Here is a 20,737-nt window from a genome sequence, read left to right as displayed (position 1 = left end):
GCACAGAAAACTCTTGATGTAGCAGGTTCATTGGTGGGAAATATTTCAGATACTTAGAGGACTAGGTCATAGCATAAGTCATTTCCACATGCATACATAGCCAATGCTTCAGTTCCATAGTCCTTTAAGGAAGAATCAAGGATTCCAGAATGGGATAAAGCTATGGAGGAAGAATACAATTCATTGATGAAAAATAACACATGGGACTTAGTTCCCCTTCCTAAGGGAAGAAAAGTGGTTCGATGCAAGTGGATCTATCGAACCAAATTTTTTGTGGATGGAAATGTTGATAAACATAAGGCTCAACTAGTTGCCAAAGGTTTCTCATAGGTTCTAGGTATTGACTATACAGAGACTTTTGCACCAGTTGCCAAGATGAACTCCATTCACCTGACACTAGCAATTGTTGCAGCTCAAGGTTGGGTTGTACACCAGATGGATGTTAAGAGAACATTTTTGAATGGTGACCTTCATGAGGAAATTTATATGGAGCAGCCACAGGGGTTTGTACAGGATTCTACTATGGTTTTTAGATTAAAGAAGTCTATTTATGGTCTAAAGTAGGTTCCTCGAGCTTGGTATGCCAAAATGGATTCATTCCTCCTCTCAGTAGGTTTCACCAGATGTCATTTTGATTCAAATGTCTACATTCTTTAGAAGGATGATTCTCACTTGATATTAGTGCTTTATGTCGATGACTTGATCATTACATGGAGCACTGCATCCATCATTGCCACTATCAAGACCTCTCTACAGGATAGATTTGCCATGATAGACTTGGGATTGCTACATTATTTCCTTGGCATTGAGATTATATAGTCTTCAATAAGGATTTCACTTTCATAGCCCAAGTATGCTCTTGACTTGCTTTCTCGGTTTCACATGAGTGACTGTAAGCCTGCTCGTACTCCCTTCCTATCAAGTGTCAAACAAGAGGCTAAGTGCACAACTCCACTTGTTGATGCCACATTATATAGACAGTTAGTTGGGACCCTTATCTACTTGACACACACACACCCTAATATTGCCTTTGTAGTTGGTATGGTTTCACACTTTATGCAAGAACCTCATGAGCTTCATTGGAAGGCTACCAAGTGCATTTTGCACTATATCAAGAGAACACACACACATGGGATTCATTATGCAGTAGGTACAGGGCTTCAATTGATTGGGTACATAGACTCAGACTATGCATGAGAATTAGATTCTTAGAAGTTGACTTTAGGGTACATATTTCACCTTGGTTCTAGCCCTATTTGTTGGCAAAGTAAGAAGAAAAACAATGTTCCTCTTTCTTCCACAGAGGCTAAGTATCAAGGGGCTATGAATGTAGCTACAGAGGCTCTTTGGTTATTGCATATCTTGGAGGAGTTTTGATTTGATCTACCTAAGTCAAAAATTATTCATTGTGACAATCAGAGTGCCATTGAAATCTCTAAGCATCCAGTTCAGCATCAACAGACAAAACACATTGAGGTTCATATGCACTATATTAGAGAGCTTATACATGAGCAAATCATTGCACTACAGTATTGTCTTACAGTAGAGCAGGTAATTGATATCTTCACCAAACCCTTCGCCGAGGTCAAGTATACTCATTTGAAAGATTTCTTGGGGGTTCGGGATGTTGCAAATAGGGGAGTCCCTTGACTTCTCTCTTCTTCTTCTTCTGGGAGGGATTTTTTCCTCTTATGAGGTCTTCTTCTCTCTCTTTTTCTCTATTGTACTTATCTCTCTTTTTTTGAGGAGGGTTTTTCCCATGAGGTTTTCCCTCTTTCTCTGCTTTATGAGAGATTGCATTGCATCATTATTAGCATTGCTTTTTTACATGGGTACCTAAAATGGCCTAGTAGTTGGGACCCATTATGCATTAGTGAGCTTAAGTGCACTCCCCTAAGTTGCACTTAAGGGGGGGTGTTGGTGTAAATAGGTATTTACTATTTACACTTTACTTAATTTTACTTAGGTTAGTGCATTATTTTATTATTTCTCTTTATGAGACACTTAGGACTTTACACATCTTCTAGAGTTGTCATGTAGACAACATAGAAGTACACAACTCTAATTGTGCACATGGTATCTACAACATAGGAGTTTGTATCATTTACTGAGTTGTCATGTAGACAACATAGTTTTTTGCACTCCTAATTTAGCACATGTTGTCTACAACACTGATGTGCATGTTTCACCTTTGTAGGCTTATCCTCTCATCATCGCACTTACTTCCATGCATAATGGAGGATAACCCATATCTAGTGGACATGTGCCTAGTTGTTGGACTTATCATGATGCTAATTCTAAGGCATTCTAGATGCATCTGAAAGGCCTTTATATTGAAGCACTCCTAGTGTACTTGTACATAGAATTGAATACTATACAGTTATTCTGATCATACTTTAGTCTAATTTGTGCTTGTGTTTTGATTTCCTTGGTCTTGGGTAAATTCTACCCTAAGGCAGATTCTTACATATCTAGATATAAAATATGCTACTTATCTTATTGAAAAATTTGAAGATGTATGGCTTTGGCACAAGAGATTATGTCATGTTAATTTTGATAATCTAAGTAGTCTATGTAACATGAAAAGAGTTAGAGGTTTGCCTGAGTTGAAAAAATCATAAAATATAATGTGCAAACAATGTCAGCTAAGCAAGATGACAAAGTCAAGCTTTAAAAGTAAAGCTTATACCTCTAAGGAAATACTTGAAATTGCTCATACTAACTTGTGTGGATATATTGAAGTGCAAAGCTACAAAGGAGATAAGTACATACTATTGTTTGTTGATGATTACTCTAAGATGATGATAATCATGTTTCTAAAATAAAAATTAGATGCTTTTCAAATTTTTAAATGGTACTTGGCAAGAGTGGAAAAAGAAACAGGTAAGAGTCTAAAATGTTTGAGATCAGACAAAGGAGAAGAATTAACTTCAAATGAGTTTGAGATGTTCTACAATGATAGAGGAATCAAGAGATAGACACCTACACCTACGACCCCTCCATAAAATGGAATTGCTGAAAGAAGAAATAGGTCTATAATGGACTGTGCCAGAACACTCATGATGGAGAAGAATGTTGCTTTGAAATACTAGAGAGAAGCTATAAGTACTATTGTATACACCTTGAACCATGTGCAAGTCAAGAAAGGAACTCATTCAAAACCTTTTGAACTATGGTATGGATATCCAAACCTTTTGAACTATGGTATGGATATCCACCTAATGTGAAATACTTTAAGGTATTTGGAAGCAAATGCTATATTCTTAAAGATGTTAGGAGTGAAAATTTTGATGCAAAGAGCGAAGAAGGTATATTCCTTGGTTACTCTACAAGAAGTTAAGCTTATAAGTGTTTAAATACTACCATTAACAAAATTTTGGAAAGTGCAAATGTGAATTTTGATGAGTTTATAAAAGTACATGAGGCTAAATCTACAAAAGAACTACAAGAATACAAATCATTTGCATACTATTATGAAGGTATGCCTGCTAAAGAAGATGCTACAAGTCATGCTACAAACCAATAGCAAGTCTCTACAACTGCGAAGTCACAACCTATGAATGCCAAGTTACATTCAGATGTTGAGTTGCAGAATGAGGAAAATGCACAATCTGACTCTAAGATTAGCACACATGAAAGAGATGTTGAAACACTTGATAGAGATGTACACAGTGATACTGAAGCTGAGAGATAGAATGTAGTTATAAGAACTGAGCCTTGATCGTCCAAATATGTCAAAAGACATCACCCTACAGATCAAATCATTGGAGACAAAGATGTAAGGCCAATGAAAAGAAAAATATTGAGAAGTGAATCATGATTGTTAAGCATGAAGGAACCTAAGATAGTGAAAGATGCATTAGAAGATGATGATTGGTACAAAGCTATGGAAGAAGAAATTTAGTAGATAGAGAAGAACAAGACTTGGAGTCTACTTCCTAGACCAAAAGACAAAAATGTGATTGGCATAAAATGGGTATTCAGAAACAAGTTAGATGAGAATGGTGAAGTGACAAGAAACAAAGCAAGACTAGTTTGAAAAGGGTATGCACAAGAAGAAGGAATTGACTATGGTGAAACATTTTCCCCTATTCCAAGAATGGAAGGAGTGAGAATTCTGCTTGCTTATGCTGCATACAAAGGTTTCAAAGTTTATCAAATGGATGTCAAGTCTACATTTTTGAATGGAATATTAGGAGAAGAAGTCTATATAGAATAGCCAGAAGGTTTTGTTGATAAGAATAATAAGAACATGGTATGTGATTGTTGATGTCTGATTAAAAAGATCATTTGATTAGAAAGTTTTTTGAAGAAGATTGTGTGTTTCAATAATTATTTTGTCACTGATGTCAAACTTGCTACATGCCGGTAAGAAAATTACTTATATGTTTCAAGTACTATCACTTAGTTGATTGATGAGGAGGATTTGATCAACAAGATGTAACAAAAGTACCTAGAGGAAATATTGAGTTATGATTATGTTACAAAATGATTGGTTACCCTTAGAAAGTTTAGAAGAATAAAGCTAAACAAAGTTCATTTGTCAAGCTTGACCAAGTGGAAAGTAGGTGCTGAGCAAAGTTAGTGCAAGCTGAGTAATAATTTAGTTGGAATTGAGTGAAAGAAAACTCTATTAGATGTCGAGTAATTTTTAGTTGATGGTAAGCACTAGTAAAATCCAATTTTTGCCAAGTGATTTTACAGTAGATGTTGAGTAACATAGTATGTACCGAGCATCAGAAGATTGATAATGCCAAGCTGCTGCATTATGACAAAGATCAAAGATTTGCCAAATAAAAGCTAACAAGTTTGTTTTCTTGGAACTTGTGAATCAAGAGGAAGATAAGATTGATGACCTGGTGGCATAGAATCTTATGTAAAAAAATTTGGAGGTGAATTCAAATGGATTCTAAGAGAAGTTTCTAGAAAAGAAAAGATATGGGATAGATACATTGTATCCTACCTAATCCATTGAAAACCCTAATTTTGATGATGGATAATGAGTGGGAAAATGTTCTAATTTCCTATATGTAAGAATATATGAAGCAAAGAGGTTAGAGATTTTTATGTAAAAATCTGATAAGGAGAAGAAAAGGGGTTTTGCTTCATCAATTGACCCAAGTGAAGAAGTCTACAATGGCGTATTGAGCCAGAAGGCTTAAAGAGGATGAATGTTTGAAGGGTGAACAAGTTGTCAAAGCTACAAAGGTTAGAACCCAAGAAAATTTGAGGACTAAATAGAGATCTACAATCTACAGGTAAGATTGTAAGTTATTTTAGATCAAAGCTCTATTGTTACTTTCTAACAATTGTATCAGCCTAGGGTAAATCCTTTGGAGTAATTTTGACTTAACAGTCATTGGAAAATCTTTTAATAGGGTTGCATTCCAAGTGAATGGCCTAAAATCCTCTAACAAGGCTCACTTTTGAAAAGGTGACTGAAATCCCTTAACTAGGTGACATTTAATAGTGTGTATTGTAACCTTTAAAAGGGCATCACTTCAAAAGAGTGAAAAAGAAGTAGCATGTTACTAGTGGTTTTTTCCAAATTGGGTTTCCATGTTAAATCATTGTGTCAAATGTGTTGATGGATATGTTGTATTTCATGGTTTACATTTTTGCAAGTTGATTTAATAGTAACATATTAGTTTTAGTTAACATACAATGAATGCATGCATGGTTAAGAGTGTTTTATGGGTTCATTGAATTGTGAAAAGTTTTATTTGTACATTTGGACCTTGAATAACTGATTCACACCCCCCCCCCCCCCTCTCAGTTATTCTAAAAGAATTCCAACACATGGAAACCCTATTAAGGGAAAAATCACCTAGGAACCAAGAACCACAAACTTTCACTCTTCTAAAGTGATCTTTGTTAGGAGAATACCTTGTTAAAGGTTACATACACATCATTACATGTGTCCTTATTAGCGGATCTATAGAGTGTAATGGGGAGGATCCCTTATTAAAGGTCTTAATCTCCTCTAGCACTCTTATAGGATTCTTCTTAAGTCTATTAGGGATCTCTATATGACATTGACTCAAGAGGAACATCTCTTGAATTCCCCTCCATCATTGATCCTTGCCTATCAAGTGATCACTCTTCACAATGCAATATTTGGGGTCAAATTGCAATGAAAATTTGCAACAGATGTGTGATTTATTTGTGATTTTTATTTATTTTTGCAAGTGTGTTCAACGTCATTGTTATACTAATATTGGCATCATAAAATCGATGTCTGAGTGATTATAAACAAAAAAACATGACATTAAGCATTCCCCATTTTATTTGATCGATTGTGGAGAGTTGCGCACAAAAGAGTGTGGATAGATCCGAATGAGGGTGGAGAGCTCTAAATGTTGGTGTAGATTAGTGGAGATCTAGGATTTCATTGTGTGCCCTTGTCATCTCTTCATTTTATTTTCATGCCCTTGTGATCTTTGCATTTCGTAATTGTGCCCTTATGATCTTCATTCCCTTGTTCTATGATTTTTTGTCAATGCCATGCCCTTGCTTTGCTCTAAGATTTTTTTCAAAGGGATAAGAGGTACCTATGTAAATTTTCTTTTCTTTTCCTTCTAAACATGTATCTCTTTATATTTCCCCCAGCAAGTGATTAGAGAAGCTTTTATTTCACTTGGGGTCCTAAGAAAAAGATTTGTTTTCGACGGTGATTAAGCTAATGCATATCATTTCCTTTTGGGTAATCAAATTGACAACTTGCATAGTCATCAAAATGTTTGGCTTGGGCTTGTTCATCGTGCCAATTAGAAATCATGTTGGTAAATCATTTCTAGCTGCCAGGCTTTTTAATCACATAATGGAAGATTGTGATGTTTAATAGAATGCTATGAACATAAGTAACACTTCCTCCATTCCACCCCCCCCCCCCCCCCCCCCCAACCAATGCATAGTTCTAGAGTACTGGTGCTCTACCAAACTCATTTGGCATAAGATCCTTCTCTTTAACAAAGTTGCAATACATTGGTAGATAGCCTAAATTCATAAAGATATTGACATAACTAGAACAGTAACATTTTACCTTCCATATTTAAGATTCTAAATTGCTAAAATTTGTAAAAATAATCACCCAACTAACAATTTTGATCCAAAGAGAATACCCATTTTAATACCAAAAGATGGGGTCAAAATGTAGGTGGGTTGATCTTGCTACTAGAATCCAGTCATTTTCCCCAAATCTATACTTCATGTTAAATAATTTTAAATTTATTATAAATATAACCTCTAAAACATTTAGTCATTTGTTTAATTAGATCCAACCCTAGAAAACAAATATTTGTTACTTATAGAACACATCTTATGGTGGATTCTAAATCATTTTATGAATAAAACTAACTTCATTAATCCAAAACCAACAACATCTCAAAATCATCATAGTAAAGGTACAACCACATGATTCAAAAACTTGTAAATAAACCAATATACCTCATCTTCAATAGTTAGGGGATTTCAAAAATATGATTTAAAACTTAATTTACTTTAATTTAATATAAATGCATACATACATATGCATACACACATGTATGTATGTATGTATGTATGTATGTATGTATGTATGTAGAGAGATATATTTTAAGGTGCTTATTACATTTTATCACAACAACAAAATTGATCCAACTGCATACATATTCTAGAGTCCAAATAAAAAACAATAAAACTTACTCAACCTGTGCTAAGTGACTTACCTCAAGATCTTGCACAAAAATAATGCACACTAGGAAAAATGGACAGAGTTTGCAAAAGAAATTACAAGAACATATCATAGTAGATATTTTTAGAAAGAAACAATTCATAACCCAGTTAAATTGGTCTAGTTGTTGATTAGTTGGGTTGATTACAAATTCCTATAGAATTTTCATTAGATTAGGTACAATAAAATGAAAAATCAGTTATTCCTAGCTAGCAAGATCAAATACAATTTTCCAAAGTGATAAATTTGCATATGCAGATGCATCACTTGCATGCCAAGCATGAAGTGCATTCCACAATTTATAACAAATAGTTGCATACAAAGGCTCCACATGTTGGCCCAAAAATGGAAGCCAAGGATGTAACCATGCATGTATTGGCACAATCTCCCTACAAGGATCCCAAGTATCTAATGCAAAGGTTCAAGGTCCCTTGGCTCCAAGAAATTTGTAGCACTTACTCTCGTTGCTAGAAAAATAACTTTCAATGAAGAGTTGAGTGTAAGGAGTTGAAGAAACAAGTTTTTCTTCTTTGTAAATGCCATAATCATGAGGCTCATTCCCTTGTAGAAGCCTTTGCCACAATGACATTACCTCTAAACCATGCAAAGTATGTTAAAGTGGTTCCCAACCTTGAAACACTCTTATAAGCAATGGCAAAGAAAATGCACATGCAATTCATGACAAATTGCACAACTTGTAATCCATCCAATATTTGGATTATAAATTCTCAAAGACACTTGTAAGTGATTCCAATTTCATAGTACTTATCATAACACTTTCCTTGATTCTATCCAGTGCTCCCATAACATCCTCTACATTGTATAGTTTTTGTTTATGTCATGTAGTCTCTTTCTAAAGGTGCTCCTCCTTTTGGTATATTGCCATAGACTCTCTCTCGTGCCTTAAATTTTGATCAAACTTCTAAATATCTACCTCTACCATATCTAAAATAAACTTCACTTTGTGTTGTAACTTTAGCATAGGTGTTTGATCCTTGATAGCTTTCATTTCAACATTTCAGTATTCAATTTTTCAAGTTTCCTCTTCATTATATGTTTGGTTTATCAATAATTTCCTCTAGTTTGATTACAATGCATCTCAACTAGATGCTTCAATGATGCAATCACCCATTTATCTCTAGATTTTGCAAGAATTTTTTGTATTATAGAATCTAGATAGGTACTAATAGTTCCAAAGCCATAAACCTAAAGACCATCATGTGTGTGTCCCACTTTAGGGAAAAAATGGTTGTCATGTTCTTGTGCATATGTTTCAACCACTTCCTTCAAACTCAACTAAGGTGTACACATGGAATTATTCAAGTGAATCGCATAACCCATGGAAGCTAAGGCTTGCTTTTTTAGCATATATGGTTACTTCTTTTTGTTGTTGAAGCCTCAAATTGGCAATACTCTATCAACCTAAGATAGCTTACATTCTCTCTAGTCCCGAGTTGTTCCATAGTAATACCCTTTACAACTTGATTTATCATTTCAAGGGCTACATTTAGCTAACTTCTTATCCTCTCATTAGCAAGAAGCTTTAGGGAAAACAATCCTTTCCACTCTAAAAACCAATGTTCTGCTTCATTAAAATTAGGACTTGAACAAAGCCAATGATACAAATCCTGCTACTACTTTGGAAAAAAATGTTGCCTCCAACATTACAACCATATGATAAATGGGAATAGCACATGCCCAAGCCATAATCCACTTAAATTGGTCTAGATGTTGATTAGCTGGGTTGATTACAATTTTTTTAGAACTATCATCAGATTAGATACGATAAAAAAAACAATTAGTTGTTCCTAGCTAGCATGATCAAATATAGTTTTCCAAGTTGATAAAATTGCATATGCAGATGCATCACTTTCATGCTAGGCATGAAGTGCATTCCCCAACTTATAAAGAATGGTTGGATATAAAGGCTCCATATATTGGCCCAACAATAGAAGCAAAGGATGTAACCATGCATGTATTGGCATAGTCTCCCTACAAGGATCCCAAGTATCTATTGTTGTTGTTAATTTAGGCATCACTATATGATCTAGAATGTTATGAAGTACTAAATCTGGTAGTAACTTCTCCTGTGTCTCCAAAAAATATAGCATAGGTTCAATGTCCCTTGGCTCCCAGGAATTTGTAGCAGCTATTCTCATTGTTGGAAGAATAACTTCAGTGAAGAGTTGAGTGTCAGGAGTTAAAAAAGAAAGTTTTGCTTCTAGGTAAATGTCATAATCACTAGGCTCATTCCCTTGTAGAAGCCTCTACCAAAATGACATTACCTCTAAACCATGCAAAGGATTTTGAAATGGTTCCCAACCTTGAAACACTCTTATAGTATTGGCAAAGAAAATGCAAATGCAATACATGACAAATTGCACAACTTGTAGCCCTCTCAATATTCGGATTGTAAATTTGTAAAGACACTTGTAAGTGTTTCCAATTTCATAGTACCTACTGCAACACTTTCCTAGATTCTATCCAATGCTCCCATAATATCCTCTATGTTGTCTAGATGTTGTTTCTATCATGTAGTCTCTTTCTAAAGCTACTCCTTCTCCTTTTGGTATATTGCTACAGACTTTCTCTCGTGCCTTCAATTTTGATCAAACTTATGAATATCTACCTCTACCATACATAAAATCAACTTCACATTTTTTTGTAACTTTTCCATAGGTTTTTGGTCCTTGATATCTTTCATTTCAGCATTCAAGTTTTCAATATTGTTCAACACCCTCATTTGCAGACCTCTCATGTCAAGTACTTTATGTATTGTTTCAACACCATGTTTTTTCTTGTGAGCTAATAGTTCTTCAGGTGCATTATCTTGTAAAACATTAATTTTGTTGAGCAATTGTAAACTCTTAAAAAGTGCATTGTTGTTTTCTATTATTATTGACGAGCTTCTTTTGAACAAAATCAAAATGAAGAGACATAAATCATGACATTTCCTCCATTGCACCCATATCTTCTCTTTATGTCCCTAAGCTAAACAATAATGTATATTAGTTATCATCAACAACTAAGATAATTAGTTCTCTGCCACTATCAAAACTTATCAATGGGAGAAAGATAGTCCAAATAAGTAATCAATATGAAATGGGAGTTGTGTTGATGTAGTAGATGGAGATATAAATGGAGCATATTTATTGGGGTGAGATGGGTCAATCATTGGGTGAGAAATGTGATGAATAGGGATGAAATGCATAGGTGGGATGTTGAAAAGGAATAATCAAGAGTTTTAACTCAAGTGGCATCAATTCAACCTCAGATTCCTCAAATACAACAAAGAGAAGATGAGTTGATGCACCTAGTTGAGACTTATACAATAGGTATTAATGTAGTTTTTAATTATAAGAAAAGTTCAAGAAAGGTTTTTATAGTATACTCTTTTATTTATGTCATTAAATGAAATACATGCATTATTTTAATAAAGTATGTTGAATAGGCTAAAGGGCCTTGCCCCAAATGAGTATACTTTAAGTGGTCCAGTACATCACATGTTCTATCCTACACTTGTCTTTTGCTTGAAAAAAAATTTTTAAATAGCTCTAGAAAATCTTGTTTTTTTGGTGGTCTATCAATCTTATTATTGAGCTCCTCGCATTGATCATATGTTCATTGCACCACCTAATACAAGGAACATAACCGAAGAGGTAATGTTGACTACAATGTGGGCAATACATAGCATGGCCATAGATGTAATGGCATGAACACCTATAGGTAAGTAGATTCCTTTTTTTCTCTCTCATTTTTCATGTGTTTATTTCACTTGAACAATTATTTCCTAGGGGGTATTTTGTAATATTGGATTCATTTTATGTAGGAGGTGATGAGGACATTCTTGGATGCACCCGTGCTAGATGTATGGGAATACTTAATAATTGTGATCAATTGCTCATGAGCAATGAAGATGGACTTCCCCTAAGATTAGCCCAACTTCCCAGTACTTTAAAGATTGATCATTTTGTAAAGATTTTAGATGTTAACAAGGAATTTAGATGTCGGGGGGTTGGGGCCAAATGAGCTTCCACCTTCACATGGTTAGCCCTAATTAGTAAAGAATATTAAACTATTCTTGAAACTAAGTGAAGCTCAAAATTAACCTATAATTGCATGACAACTGACTGTGTGAATCTCTTGGTTTTAGGTAATGCAGAAGGAGGCCATAGTTCAATATGCAATCTCAATTTATATGCATACGACATTAGGTGGAGCTTAAAAAAGCAATAGGTTTGCATTTTTGTTAGAGGTCTTTAATTAGGTATTTTAAGTTATATACCATCATGAACATTGTAACTTTGACTCTGATAAGCAAGGGTAATATCCTTTGCATGCAAGAAAATCAAGACTTTCTATGTGTTGGTTTGCTGAGGACATTCTCTTGGCCATAGCAACTAGAGTTCTAACATTCATGACAGTCTATAATTTTAAAAAATTAATAGACCTATTAAATAAATGTAAACATGGTGGGTTTTTCAGCTCCACCTATTGTCCATGCATATAGAATGTAGTTGTACATGCATTCTCGATTCAGAGTGACAAAGTCTTATTTTGGATGCGATGGAAAAATGACATGCACTAGAAGATGGGAAAATGATGTCACTTTTACAGGTCTGGAACCTTTTTTGTTATATTTTTCACATGTATCCACAAGAATATGAAAATCTTGTCACACATATCATTTAAGAACATTGTTTTCTTCATATTTCAGGTTGAAATGGGTGTATTTTTTCCATTGATAATCTTGCAATCCCTAGATAGCTAAGATAGCCCACTTCACCAAAGGACATGTGCTACAAGGTACATGTTGTAGAGTATATATTTTTCATTGATGATGTAGGAATTCTTAGAGATGTATGCTCTATTAGAACCAACTTATCAATGTTGTATTATTTGGTTTCTATTTTTATGTATAATTTCATCATTTGATGTTTTATGGGAAAGACAAACAATCTCTAGATACACATCGTTTATTTTCATAATTTTAAAATGATTGTAGGTGTAAAAAAGTAAATGGGTTCTATTAGAGAGAATTTACCATTCAAATAGCCCTCGAATGAATATTTATATGTAAGAAAATGTGGGAGCACTGAGGTACATGTGTTGATTACCCAAATTTATATTTATATGAAATAGAACATGGGAGTTTTGAGGGACCATCCATGGACTATCCATGGAAGATCATGAATCTACTCCTTTTTATGTTTTCAGCCTCCTAATGAATTTACTATTTTTATCTTGGATTGTGTGATTTGTAGGAAGATGCAAAACTAATGAAGGGCATGGGCTTTGATGCATATAGGCTTTCCATATCTTGGTCATGGATATTACCATGTGAGTCAATTTTTTAACCCTTAAACAAAACTGACTAGCAATCGGCAGTGCCTTTCTTAAAAATGTTTCTTATTTTTGGTGAGAACAGATGGCACAATCAAAGGTGGAACTAACAAAGTTGGAGTGGCCTACTATAACAACATTATTAATGAACTCTTAAAACATAGTAAAAATTAATCCTATTTTCTATTACAGACATAGAAATATCTATAATTTTATGCAAGCCATAACCAAATCATGTTTGCAAATATAAAGCCTTTTGTGACTTTGTTTCATTGGGACCTTCCACAACCTTTGGAGGATAGCCATGGAGGCTTTCTTAGTGAAAAAAATTCTATAAAACCCTTCCAAATCATGATATCCTTTTTGCATCTATGCCCATATATTAGCAATGTTGATGTTATTATTTTTTAATTAAAACATTGATATGGTAGTGTGTTTTGCTATGTTTCTTTAATATTAGTTGGTGTTGTTTCAAACTTTTTGATTCAATCTGGCTATTCAGTCACTACAGTGCATAAAATCGCATAGATCAGTTAAAGATTATTCTAGTTATAGCTAAATTACTTATGTAGTCATGAGACTTTCAAGCAAAAACCTTGAATTGTGACAATTTTAAACAATACTTTTGTTGCCAAATTTTGTCTCAGCTCCCAATACCATGTTTATCATCAGCCTACCACTTTTGAAATGTGTTTGGTTGATTTACACTTTTTTAAAATTAGAATAGTTGATGTGTTGGATTTCATAAAAAACATCAGCGAACATTTTGTTGAGATAATGGGTCTTGCACACATTGCATAATATTGCTATATTGTGTTCTTTTATTTTATTATGTAATGTTATACCTAGATGGATGTTTAACATGTAAAAATTCCCATGGGATATACTTGATGAGTTGTATTGTAACATTGTGATAATACTTCATGTAATTATTTAATATTGGGGCAAATAATTAAATTTCCAATATTAAATGTGGGGTCAATGGGTTGGGTAGCACATGGTTTATGTAATACCACTTGGTGGTTTTGTGGGACTTGCTACTATATAAGTAGCCACAAGAGTAGTTGTTGGTGTGAGAGTGAGAAGAAGGAAAAAAGGGAAAGAGTCAAGTGAGACAAGGCTTGACAAGTAGCCAAGGGAGCATTTGTCAAGGTTGGAAGCATGGCATGGGATGTGTGGATTCATACTTGTTCACATAGATTGCTCAGTGGTGGCTATGGCTTTGAGGGCTTCCATGGTTGTATTGCAATGATGTTTTTTGTTGAATAATACATGGTGATGGATGCTTTTGGAGGCTAGATTTTTCCCTCAATGAGGGCTTCCTAGGGTATATCTTGTGTCACAATTTTGTGGGTATATCATCTATTCTCTTGCATGTGGATTCTAATGGCATATTTGTTTCATATCTATTATGGGTTATGTGGAAACAATTATATTCTTTGTTGCAAGTTTCTTTACAAGTGGCATCAGAGCTATGGTTTTATTATTGTAACCCTAGATTGAATCCATGAGAATGCATGAGAGGATAAAAGAAAAGGCAAGATATATGAGTTTTTTATTGTAGATCTGAAGGTTTTGGGTTTGCTATTATGATGGAACGCTAGTAGATTTTGCGCATGTGAAATTATTGGTCAAAATGATTTTTTGGATGTTTCATTTAAATGAGATTTTTCAGGGGTGGCTTGTGGTAACGACCTCCTAGATAAAAATAGACCTCACCATTGGATCCTGGTTAATGTTTCCATAAATTTTGATATATAATATGTCTAGTCTGGCCATGTTTAGAGGAAATGAAGGAGTTTTTTAGTTTCAGCCTGTGATGGCCGTCAAATTTAATCTTGTCAAAATTTTTGTCACAAAAAAAAATCATTGTGAAAATGGTAAAAATACTATCTTGGTAAAATGGCCATAACTTTCTCTCTATATATTGGATTTTAGACTTCTTATAGGCATTGGAAAGCTAATTCAGAGAACTACAACTTGGTGAAGGTTTGGTTTTGTGATTTTGACATTTTGTTAGGTTTTAAGAGCCTAAAATTTAGATGTTGTTTATTTTGAGCATAGATTAGGGCATAGCTTGGGCATACAAAGTTAGATTTTGGACTCCAAGTAGTCAATGGAAAGCTCTTGGAGAGTTCTACGCATTGGTTCAAATTTAGTGCAGGTGCGACATGGTTTATTTGATTATATATTAATTTGAACAGTTTATGGGATATATTGACTATGGTAGCATTGTGAGTTTATGGCATTGCATATTTTGAAAATTTGGATTTGATGTCATTGTATACTTAGTACATATTTCAGATTGGTCTCATGATTATATAGTTATTAGTATTTGGTTTTGATATGTATGATGACTTGTTGGGTCTACAAGTTGTGTAGTGTTGTAAGTGGTCTATACTTACAGGTTGCATTTATGGCTTGGATATGGGTTGTCTTTGCCCATTTATCTTTCATTATTGATGCAAATTCAGATTGGTGGCTTGGATTTGGGTTTTCTATGCCCTAAGTCACATGATTTTTTATTTTTTCTTCATGCAAAAGGGATGAGATGTTATCAGGTATAGTCATGGTGGAGGATTGTGGTTGACTATTTTATTCTGACAAGTTGGATACATTGAGAGTTAGATGCTTAGTTCATGGATGTGATCATGGTACCATAAATTTTAGCATGACATGATTGGATATATAGGTACATCCTTGATGTTCATTGGTTTGGATTCCTAATTTGGTTATGGTGGTATATATTCTTGGTTGAGCATCATGGTTATTTGGTTTCTTTTGAGGAGCTCATGATGTGCATTTTGAGTTCTTTGATGGTTTGATGCATTGGTTAATTCTCATGGTTAGAGGATGGTTTTTCATCATTTTGTCATGGATAGCTTGGATACATGGTTTAGTGGGAGCTTGTGATAGTGATGAGGTGATAGTATAGGATTAGTTCCTAGTTTAGTTTGTATCTTCTTGGTTTGGAGATCTTGGTTTCACTTGGTATTGACACTTTGGTTGTGTGTGTATAGATATAAGGGATCTTCATGTAGGAGATGGATTTTATGATGCCATAGGTGACTTGGTACCATAGTTGAGTGGTAGTTGTTGGCATTGATATATTTATTGAATGTTTATAGATGTTGGAGATTTTTCTTAGATCCTATTGCTATAGAAGCATCTTTGACATTTGCATTGTGCACTTGTTATCTTCATGGTGTGTGAAGATGTTTAGATCTTGAGGACTCATGGAGTTCTTGGCTATCTTTATGGTGTGTGGAGATGGTTCTTCATGGTATGTGGAGATGATTTTTTTCATGGTGTGTGGAGATGGTTACATCTTAAGGACTAATGGGGTTCTTGGTAAAGGTGTGGTTTATGCTTTCATTTGACATGTTATCCTTGGTGTAAGAATGTTTTCATTATTTTTTCATGATATACTCTTGATATACATTTAGAGTTTTGACACATTATAGTATCATCATATGGAGCATGATTTCTCTTTGGTTGAGATGGTTAGATCATGTTGTCATGTTTATGTTTCTAAGGCCATGATTGGAACTTTGAAAATGATCTTGGTTTAGTTTCTTGGTATTGATTACATTGTTCATAAGTTGGATACTTCATGATATTGCTATGTTGCATTTGGAGTTGGCATGGATTGATTGGTTGCAGGTGCTCATGGATACTTAGAGACAGTGGTGATGTTGATTTCTCTTAGATTAGAGAAGTATTTGTTGGGATAGTTGATGGCTTTAGCAGGAAGTCCAAGGGGCATTCACCTGATATGGGCTTGAGAGGAGATTTTTCTTAGATGAGTTTTGGTTGGAGACTTGGATATCTTGATGAGCATTCTCATTCCCCACTCTTGGTCTACTTGGCAATTTTCTACGTGAGAGGTATAGCCTATTTTTTCTCTACAATGCATTATGTTTATGCTTGTCTTTCATGGATATGGATTTAGAGCTACGATACATGAGTTAGTTCTAGAGGTTTCATTTAAGAGATGGTTTAGCATTGGTTATCTACATTTGCATATGTTGCTATGTTGGTTGAGTTTGGGAGATGGTTTTATATTGTGCATATTCCTTGGATTAGGAATGATTTATGACTTTGATCTTCTTGTGACAAACTTACATCCATGATTAGTTATATGGTATATTTTGGGTGTTGTTTTGACTTCTTTTTGGGGTTTTATAGAGGAGATCATACTTGCATAGTGTACATCTAGAGGTGTGTGTAGAAGGACATGATAGATGTTATGATTTGCATGGTTTCTCTCTGGTCTTGGTTATCTTCCAAGATGTTCAATTTTTCTTACATTGGATCTAAGATTGGTTAGATATTGTGATCATTGGTTTATGCTCATGTATGTCGTGTGAGAGATGACATGGTTATTTCTTTATCTCTTTCCTTTGTTGGTTGTGGAGAACTTGGAAGAGCATTGGAGACTTGTTATGAGATTTTTTCTTGTAGGTTATTGGTTTATGTGTTGTGGATTTCCTTGAGACCACATGGATTCACTTTTTTGAGATGTTGTAAGTGGATTGGTTATAGATTTGACATTATCTTTTTCAATGGAAGCTTCTTGGTATATATGCGGTAGGTATTACTCTTGAGACTTGTGATTACAGGTTACAAATTGGATATGTTGATGATGTGAGATTCACGTGGTATAAGTTTGGAAGTATGGATAGTTGGATGGGTTTGGAACTTGTTGTGGGTTTTATTGTAGCGATGGATATTTTGGCTGCTATGGATACATGTGATTACCTTTGGATCAATTTTTTGTGCTTGGCATTTTAGTTGGTACAGGATTTTATGATCTTCTAATGCAACAAGTTGGGTATCTTTCTCTTTGGATGGCTTTTGTGTATGTTTGATGGTAGTGACATAATAGGAGGTGAGATCATTCATGTTTGAGATGCTGAATACTTTTATTTTGTTGTGGGTACCAGAATGGAGTACACGGTATACTTTGATCCATGATGGTGAATGTGCTAGGAGGGATTATTCCCTTGTTCATTTATGTGGCTACAGATTGACCCTATGCAATGTATACAACAAGTAGAAATGGTTGAGATAATGGATGTTGCACACATTGCATAATATTTTTATATTGTATTATTTTATTTTATTATGTAATATTGTACCTAGATGGACGTGCAACATGTAAAGATTCCCATGGGATATACTTGATCAGTTATATTGTAACATTGTGATAATATTTTATGTAATTATTTAATATAAGGAAAAATAATTAAATTTCCAATATTAAATGTAGGGTCAATGGGTTAGGTATCACATGGTTTATGTAATACCACTTGGTGGTTTTGTGGGAGTTGCTACTATATAAGCAACCACAAGGGTAATTGTTGGTGTGAGAGTGAGAAGAAGGCAAAAAGGGAAAGAGTCAAGTGGGAAAAAGCTTGATAGGTTAGCCAAGGGAGCAATTTTCAAGGTTGGAAGCATGGCATGGGATGTGTGGATTCATGCTTGTTCACATAGATTACTCAATGGTGGCTATGGCTTTGAAGGCTTCCATGGTTTTATTGAAATGATGTTTTTTTTCTGAATAATACATGGTGATGGATGCTTTTGGAGGCTAGGTTTTTCCCTTAATGAGGGTTTCCCAAGGTATATCTTGTGTCACAATTTTGAGGGTATGTTGTCTACTCTCTTGCATGTGGATTCTAATTGCATATTTGCTTCAGATCTATTATGGGTTATGTGGAAATAGTTATATTCTTTGTTGCAAGTTTCCTTACACATTTTATCAATTAGGTTTTCACAAAATTTTGAGTATTCATGAACCTCCATGCCTTTAAATCTTATGATTATTTTTAGTTTTTTGAAATGGAGATCTCCACTAACTATTTTATATATTTAAAAGTACTCCACTAGGCCATACCACCATATGACAGGTTCTAACTTAAATTTAATCCTTGAGAATTTTTTCTCCTCAATTAGCTTATTTATTTTTAATTTTGAACTAATTAAATTTTATGATATTAAGCAAAAGGCACACTTACAAAATTTTGTTTCAACAAAAAATAATGTAACTTTCCATTTTTTTATAAACATCTATAGTCAATCGATTTTTTGGGTCCAGAAATAGCACTCATTGGTCCAAATGTTACTCAAAACCCAACTATTACAGTAGCATGCCTAACAACAGCACTTGGTTTGAGTTCATTCAACCAAGCTAGTTTTCTTTTAAATATGATTGTAAGTCTCTAATCTTGATTGAAATACTAGTGTCTTCATTTTCAAACATATTACAATTGGTCTTTGTAGCTTACTAAAGTATATCATTCTTCCATTGATCTAGATTTCCTTCATTTGAATTTAGTGTGTGGAAATAGCTTTAAGAAACTTGAACAATGATATCATAATTTTCTCTATTTAGAAAAATCACTTTTTGAATAGTTGCATTCTTCTTTTTTTGTTGTATAATTAGGATATAGCACCATTGTATGCAGGGATTCTTCATGATATGATGGTTGATCCCTTTGTTTCTCATCAAATTTCAAGGCAATGCATTGATTTCTTATTAATTGGACTCATTCATGACAAAAATCTTATTCTTCATATCTATACTAGGCAGGTATCATAAATTCAATTGGGACATTTGTAGCCATTGTAAGCACAATTGGAACAAGGTATTTTGTTCAGTGCTTGTATTCATTCCAGTGTTTCTTGATACTTACTATCATTCTATATTTTATTTCAACCATCCTCTGGAATATGTATGCCGTCGGCAAAAAGGTATTTGACTGATTTGAGAAAGATATAGATATTCATTGACAAATAGATTTCTTATTTTGCTTCCATCTACACTAAATACCAATATAGTAATATGGTAGCAAGAAGATAGGCCCACATCCATCCAAATGATCTTCTTTTTGGGTATCCTAAAATAATGGGTTGATATCAAAAGGCCTAAGCTTCATCATATGGTTTTACTCTAAAGCATTCTAATAAGTGTATATTCATGTTTTTGTAGGCCCTGAGAGTAGTTATATATTTGATCTTAGGAATCCAATAAAATATGGCTCATAATTTTTGTCCTAGGCCTTCTCATCATTAAATCAAGGTCATACTTTCCACAAAAGACATATTCTTGTTCAATCCATTTAACCTATTTTCTATCATTTGTAATAACCTGTTCATTAGATCATTGTGAATCTGAAAATTTGATCTTCTCTATAAGATGGTGTTTGCCTTTGAAGATTTGTAACAAGTGAGAAATCAATTTTGGCATATTTATTATATCTTTTCACTAATGGAAGATGATTAAACTTTGTTATTTCAAGCACACTTTGTGTCCAATAAAGAGACAAATATGAGAAACAATTTTTTAGTCCTCTAAATTGGTGCAAGAGCACACCTAGGCTACCTACATAGTTTGAAATATTTTTGGCTTGTACTTGACTCTAGCCAAGTCAAGAGCATAGATTAGTTTTTTTGTAGAACTTAGAAGTTCATTTTCATTTTTGGCTAGGTGAGTTAGTCATTAGGACTAAGGTCACACAAATAGCCATTGTTAGTTGCTATTTAATTTTTTTAGTGTTAGAAGCTTAAGGTAAGGTTAGAGTCTTAAAAATGTGTTCTAAACACGTTATGATGTTGCAAGGATGTGTAGTGGCCATAAATGATGTTGGTTCCTTAGAAAATAGAGGTTAGAGGTCCTAA

At 34.1% G+C, this 20,737-nt stretch overlaps 1 pseudogene; it reads right to left on the bottom strand.

The window, feature by feature from the left end:
* Window positions 1-8,776: 8,776 nt before the first annotated feature.
* The window catches only part of LOC149550168 (septin and tuftelin-interacting protein 1 homolog 1 pseudogene), a 30,243-nt pseudogene continuing 18,282 nt past the window's right edge, over window positions 8,777-20,737 (bottom strand).

This window comes from Cupressus sempervirens, chromosome 7 (assembly GCF_028749045.1).
Source record: "Cupressus sempervirens isolate cs-2001-9-10 chromosome 7, ASM2874904v1, whole genome shotgun sequence".
Lineage (NCBI taxonomy): Eukaryota > Viridiplantae > Streptophyta > Pinopsida > Cupressales > Cupressaceae > Cupressus > Cupressus sempervirens.
This window is presented reverse-complemented; position numbering and strand designations above follow the sequence as displayed.